Source organism: Pempheris klunzingeri, chromosome 18, assembly GCF_042242105.1.
Source record: "Pempheris klunzingeri isolate RE-2024b chromosome 18, fPemKlu1.hap1, whole genome shotgun sequence".
Taxonomy (NCBI): domain Eukaryota; kingdom Metazoa; phylum Chordata; class Actinopteri; order Acropomatiformes; family Pempheridae; genus Pempheris; species Pempheris klunzingeri.
In genome coordinates this window covers 6,554,962-6,562,455 of record NC_092029.1, presented here as the reverse complement: position 1 = coordinate 6,562,455, position 7,494 = coordinate 6,554,962, and positions in this window count along the sequence as shown.

Below are 7,494 nucleotides of genomic sequence, written 5' to 3'. Positions count from 1 at the left end.
TGTGAGACACCACAGACCAGTGCTTCCTGTCTTCCAGTAAGGAGCGGCCAGTAACACGTGACCTGTCCGGCAGGAAGCCACGTGACAAAGCAGCTCAGACCACCAGACCAAAGACCAGACCAAAGACTTACAGAGGAGCAATTCCGCACAATGTACGGCGTAAAACTTGCTGTAATAATGTAGTTTCAATTCCTTTCATAGCTTTGTTTTGATTGAGGTGTTGGAAATCTATCTGACAATTTAATTTTTAATTTAATTTAAAACAGTCCAGAAATCAGTATCACCATAAAGCACTCAATATAAGTTATGCAGCATTATTTCTAGCCTAATAATCAGTCAGTAAGACCTTGATGACAGAGTCTGCACGGACTTATAAAGTGTGACTTGTAAAGAAGTCACATGTGATTGGTAGGCATGTCTGTTCTCTGTTTGAGTGACACACCATAATGGCTTGCCTCATTTGGCTCTCAGAGCTGTATCAAAGGCTTGATTTTGGGATACTTTCTCTAGGTATAACGCAGTAAGGAAAATCCTGTCCTTTTCATCTATGGCAAAGTTACAGTGATACCACGTTTGATGTCTGAGCCAAGAACTCTCAGCTAAAATACTGCAGCACTTTGAAGTTGCTTGTTGTGCAGGCTCAGTTGAGAATTCATTTAATGTTCTGATAGTGTGTCACATGACGGGTTCAAGCATGAAAGCTGAAGCTCTGTAAGCCCGGGAATAAAGATTTCTCTTTTAAACCCCAGGCTCTGTGCTATGTGCCACCATATGCTCCCTGATGCTTTATCCTGCCCCGTGCTCACAGCAGCCGTTAGCTATCTCTTACAGACATGGAGCATAAATAGAGCATGCACCACATCAGGTAGACTGGAAGAAAGAGAGAGAGATCGTGCTGTGATACACTTTGGTTGGTAAAGCCCCAGAGCAAGCGCAGTGGTTATATGAACAGCAACAGACATGCTACACATACCACAAACACACATATAAACACACACACCTGCACATACACACATGCAAAGTTGCACTGGGAGAGTGGGAGCCACAATGGAAACTCTGAGTCATGAGCACTCCTTTGCCATTCTGAACCTAAATCATTGTGGCGTTGAGTCACTACAGGGCTTCCTGTGTGTTCATTTGCGTGTCTGCATGTGTGAGCGTGGACAATCACGATCTGTGGTCTAAACTGTATTTTTTATATATGTGTGGTTTTATTTTGTTTACACGTATAGTTTCGTCTCATTTGCAGTATTTCCTTTCACATGCAGAGTGTGCTTCGGGATTGTGCTGGCACATACATTATATGAGATATATATATGTGTTCCCAGCACGTGTGTGTACCAGCATTAAAATCAACTGCTAGAGGAAACCCCTTTTATGGGAGCAGCAGAAACTGTACATACCGTATCCTGTGCTGTTGATGTACTTGTGTGATGATTATGAGAAGAGAAGAGAAGAGAAGAGAAGAGAAGAGAAGAGAAGAGAAGAGAAGAGAGGCTAACCTGTAGGCCTACTCTTAAGCGTAGACTTCAGCACAAACATGTGTCTTGTGGGCAGCTTGTCTTACAGATGATCGGTGTAGGCAGTCAGGGATGCTACAAATAGCAACATAGAGACGGACTTTTATTTCTCTCTTATTACTGGCTTACACATCCTTCTTGTGCTCACCTTTCATGTCTCATAACATGCTCAGTAGCGTCCTGCAGCACTTTAATTTTCTTAACAGCACAGTCAGTCTCAGAGTTTCAATGCATTCTGATAGCACATAACAGAGTTGACATGTCAACACAACCCTGGTCAGCAATCACGCAATTTCCATAGAGATAATGAGGGCTTTTAACATTCCTGTTGCACCAACAAGATTGTGCAAATACACACACACACACACACACACACACACACACATGTACACACAGCACACAGAAAGTTAAGGGGATATGCAGAGGGCATAATGACCTGTAGCAGCACTGAGATGTGTTTGTGGTTGCAGTGGCTTGATAAGAAGGATGCCGACATGAAAATGAATGTGATAAGGTATTGTACCTTGTGCTCCTGCTTTCTAGCCGTGATCCACTTCAGTTCAATGCTAACACACAACACTTGGCAGCAGGCTAGCAGTCAGGGTAACACGCTTGCCACAGAATTTAAAGATAGCATTTATAGACCAGTCACCACCCAGATATATTGTAGCTCATGGGGATGAGAAAAGAGCTGTTGGATTCTGCTCAAGGTATGGACATTTTGGACCAAGACACGTTGTGTCCATTCTCAGTCATTTGGAGCAATCATAGAAGATTGTGTGGACACCAAACATCCTTCTTAGACCACAGTGAAAATGTTTAGACATCACAACCACCAGTTGTTGATCAGAAGCCATTTCAGTCTGAGCTGGGGCCCGAATTGATTCGAAAATCTGTAGGAGTGATTATGAGACAGGAAGGTGGGAGGCTTTGAAACTGAAACCAGCCCAAATGGAATCAGATGCATGTTCAGCCAACCGCCATCAGCCCACTGCTGGCTGCCTAAAAGCTTCTGACCTTTGAGAATTAGACGGATATGGAAATTGTTGCTTAACAGGTTTTGAACACACACACGACCTGCATGAGTTTGCACATGAATACTATACACACACAGAGGTTCTTGGCTCTGGTGACTATGCAAACACTCAATGAATTATCAGAAAAATATCTACAGAAATGTTGCAATTCAAAGGTGCATATCAGCACTAATTCAGTCTCAAGTGTAGGGCATGTTATAGTGTAGTTGCACCTTATTATGGGCTTTCTAAAAGGCATGATCTACCAGGGAGAGCAGGTAGTAACTGAGCATTTTGACTCTCCTCCACTTCAGGCAGGCAGACCAGGAGGAATGAAGCGGCTGGCTGCCTCAGATGACTCATCCCCATTGATGAGCTTAACAGCCATCAATTCCACTCTAGGGAGCTGGGCCCAGCACTCTCCCCCACCCATTGCACTCCTGCCCAGGCTAGGCTTCCTCTACACTACCCCTCTCCCAGCAGAAGGCCTGGAGCTTAAATTAGAGCTCTGGCAGTGGGCCATGTGAGAGAAGAGCTGTGAGCAGGCAGCAGCCATTCATTCCCCTGGAAGCCTGAGTCAGATTCATTGTAACACAGAGACAGGGCTGGGGGCCGGCTTAGAGTGGACTTGTTAGTTTTTCCACAAAGGAGCGCAGCTAGTCTGCCTCTGCAGAAACGTTCCATTACAGTTTGAGAAAATCTGCTGTCAAAATGCAACTCTGCACAAATTACAGATTAGCTGATGGCTTTTCATGTGAAATCTATTGCCATTTCACTTCATTTTAGTGCTTCGTCTTTGTCATCCTTGAAGAAATTGCTGCATTGATGCAAAATATATGCATCCTTTCATTTGAGACATTTATTTTTGCACATTGAAAATAAACAAAAAATAAAGAAATGTTCACTAAAATATGCCACATCAACATGGTGACATTGACATACATTGACACTAACACACCTACACATACACACATATACAGACTGGATGTATAAAAAACTATGCTGGACATCCCAGTGGCCCAGAGGGTAAAATGAATACCATGCACACAGCAACATTTGAATCTGACCTGGGACCTGCATGTCATCTTCCTCTACCTCTCCCCACATTACCACCTGCCTCTAAAGGCCAAAATGCCCAAATAAATATAAGTTGTCATGTGGATGTGTAAAGCTGAGGGTGTGCTAATAAGCCTCTCCTAAAAATCCCTAGCAAGATACATTAACTATGAAAAGGGACAGGCGGACAGGACAATTTAAAAATAACATTGACCAACATTGAAAAAAAACAAAAATCCAACTATCCAACAATGAAGACTGTAATAACCAATACTGGTTTAACATGTTTTTAAAAAACTACCAAAGTAAGAATAATGACAATATGCAAGTTTTGCTGAAAAAACCCCCACTGAGCATTAATGTATCTCTAACAAGGGGTGGGGAGCTATTCATTTGTTATTAGTAACGAATCCACCGATGCAGATTTTGGAGGGGTTTTTGTTAATATATAATTTGCTTGTGTTGCCTCATGGGCTACTCTTTCTGCTGTTATTTTCAATATGTCATCAGCCTGGCAACATCCCCCACAAATTATGTATAAAAAATGTCTTGAAAGTAACAGTGAGAGTGTGAGGGCTTCACAGCACTGCTACACCATGTGCAGTATCTCACACTTCGATACAAAGTGAAAGACTTATTACGCCGGCATCTGTGCTCCATTGTTGTATAAAATTTGATATTTTGCTTTATTCCGATCCCTTTGTTTTCGACGCCTCCAAAGTGTGATGTTATCATTGTCTGAGGAGATTGCTTTTTGGTTCGCTCCCTCATTTCTTTGGCAGTTATTACATCTGAAGTCAGAGAGGTCACCTCGACATATTGCACAGGTTGTAGAAAGCCATCTGTTTGATTTCATATAATGTAGCGGCCCGATGGCACTCATAGCACATTTCAGAGCAATAATACACCATATCCAAACTACATCCCCAAAGTAATTTACACAGAAACATCCCTGACAGGCAGACAATATGTGCGGTAGCTGTGCCACATCTGATACAGAATTGCATCACAGTAGGACACATTTCAGAGAGGGATATTAGATACTAAAGGGGCTTGTTAATGTCTGAAGGCTTTTGTGACTTCTAAAGCAAATGTGTGAGTGTCTCATTGCCGTAATCACCATTCTCAGCATCATGATCATTATAATCATCATCTGTTGCAACATCAGGGTACTCGCTAAAGCCCCTGTTATCATTGGGATCCTTATTAACATTCTTTGTCATTAGTAATAATCAAAGAAAGTTATTCTTCTCACACTCTTCTGTGATTGTATGAAAGCAAAATGATCTAAGTCTGCCTAATTATTCTTAAAAAGCACCTTTCCTTCAGCAGTAACTGACATTCTGCATATGTGGCTGGATTAATTCAGAGAAAACAGGATCATCAGCACAGTTAATGGTGATGTCAGTGGTCAGGGTGGAATGTGACTACAACATCTGTTTAGTCTGATGGAGAGCACTGTGAAGGAAATGTCTTTCTCGTCCTTCCTAGAGTACACACACAGGAACTCTGTAAAAGCAACCATATGACTGTATCCACTTGGGAAGAATAGTTGGCCTGACTACAAAATTTCCAGTGTTTTTTTTTTTTTTTCCATATAATATACTTCATTAAATTACAATGGAAATAAAGCTATGCATCCTGTGTTTTTAGTGATTGTTTTTAATTATGTTATAAGAGCGGTTCTCATTTGCAGGTCATCTCTCAGCAGGAAATGGGTAGAAATATCCAAGGCTGCAATAATTACATCATGCTTGTGTTATTTGCATCTGTGCGTGTGTGTTTTGTGTGTCGTGTTTGTGAATATGTGTGTGGAAGGAAAGAGGGGAACAGTAATTAGATTTTAGAGCAAATGAAATCAAATGAAAATGGAAATGCATCTGTGTGAATTTGTGGGTAAACAACACAGGAAGGAGGTTTTGGTATTCTGAACGCATCACCTTTCCTGAGTGTGTCTGTAGCATGAAGGCTGTGTTTATTGTTAACAGAACATACTGATGACCCATGATGGAAACACTGAATGATGACCTTCAAAAACAAAGGCACTTGGTGGGAATGCAAGTAAGCAAAACTTTCTCTTTTGCTTTAATTTGCTTACACACCCATACACACACACACCTGTGAGGTCAGCATTAAAGCTCAGACCCTCCGCGTCAGCAGAAAAGGACAGCTAAGGTGCTAAACTGAGAAACTAGCAGCTGAGCTGTTCTCATCCTCAACCTTATCTCTTGATCTGTGCTCCACTTGCAGAGGTGTGCTGCTGAAGGGGCTGTCCTACTCTGAGGAGGAAAAACCATCAAAGATACAATCTCTGAGACGTTATCTCAAAAGTCTGCTACCCATACTGCTCCATCCTCCCACACCCCCTGTCTCTTTATGATGTACCACATTAGAGGCTTATCTAAAATCAGACTTAAAATGAGTTACAGAGCCTATCTGGCAGAGAGTATGAAAGGTTATGGTAATGGCTATCTGAGCCTTCATCAGAGGGCTTTCCGCAGCCTTTTGAGCACTGAGACATCGAAACCCTTCTCATTATCCATTTCTATGTAAGCCATCATTTTCAAAAATATAGGAAGAAGAGGAAAAAGCGCATAAGCATTCCTCTGTACTGGCCTCCACAAATGCTGTGCTAGTAGACCGCAGACGTTTGAGCTGTAATTGCATGCTAAATACACTGACCTATGCCTAGCACAGATTGCCACAGGCATGGTTTGTTTGACATGACAGCCTTTGTTAGCCAGATATAGTAGAAACAGATCATTACTGTCACAGCTAATGCTGCTAATGTTGCTTACTGTGACAGTAATCGCTGGTCCTTCACTCCTCCCTTTCTCTGTCTTCCTCTATCCACCCTCCTTGTTTGTCTCTGTCAGGCTTGCGGCTATTTCGCCTCAAGTGAAGGCAATGGTCAATTATTATCTTAATAGCCCCACATCCCCAATATGTGAATACAGGCGATATTCAAATCAGTGCGGCAAACAGCCGACACTAGCATCTCTGAAACTGCAACAGAAGCATACAGTATTCCCTTTGCAACTCTCATCATGTAACCATTCGTATTTGTTTCAACTAAATGATGCATGCACTTATCTGATATCTGCTGCCCTAAATCTAGCGTGGCCTAGATTCTCATTTTAAAACAAAGACTTCCCCGTCCAGATATCAGAGCACAATAGGAGTCTTCTGCCAATTTTGATTTCATTAAAGGCAACATCTACAATAAACAAGGAGAGACCCTTGTTTGTTTGAACTGACTAGAACAATGCTCATTCAGGGTGCGTCGATTTCTTGGCCTCTGGAAGTGCAGCTTGCAGCATTCTTGAAAGCCGCACATCTGATTGACTTTGCACTAGACACTGTTCTCCTTTGGGTCCTCAGCAATACACCCACCAAGTGTGAAGTCAATCGGAAGAACAGTTCTCGAGATGTGCACATCTGAGGTGGTGAGGTCGCTATATTGGAGAGGAGGTATTTGTGGTCGCCTATATTGTAGAGATCACACACACACACACACACACACACACACACACACACATCTGAGATAGAGAAGCCGCCATCTTAGAGAGGTCCAGATAAATGTTTTCCTTCAATAACATTTCACATCCAAACAACTTCACACTCAACACTGTACTTCCTCGGGTCCACAGCAATACACCAGGTAAGTGTGTAGTAGATCAGATGAACAGTTGTTGAGAAAAGCGACGAACACATATAGACACATACACACACACACACGGACTCCTTCCTTTATAGTTAGATTGTCATGCAGCAGTTATCCCCGCTGTCTCCAACAAGGGGTTGTTTGACACCCACAGTATAATGAGTGATTGCACAGAAGTAGGATTTCAAAGCAGCCTTATATGTGTGAGTGTGTGTGTGCATATGTATCTGCACCTGCC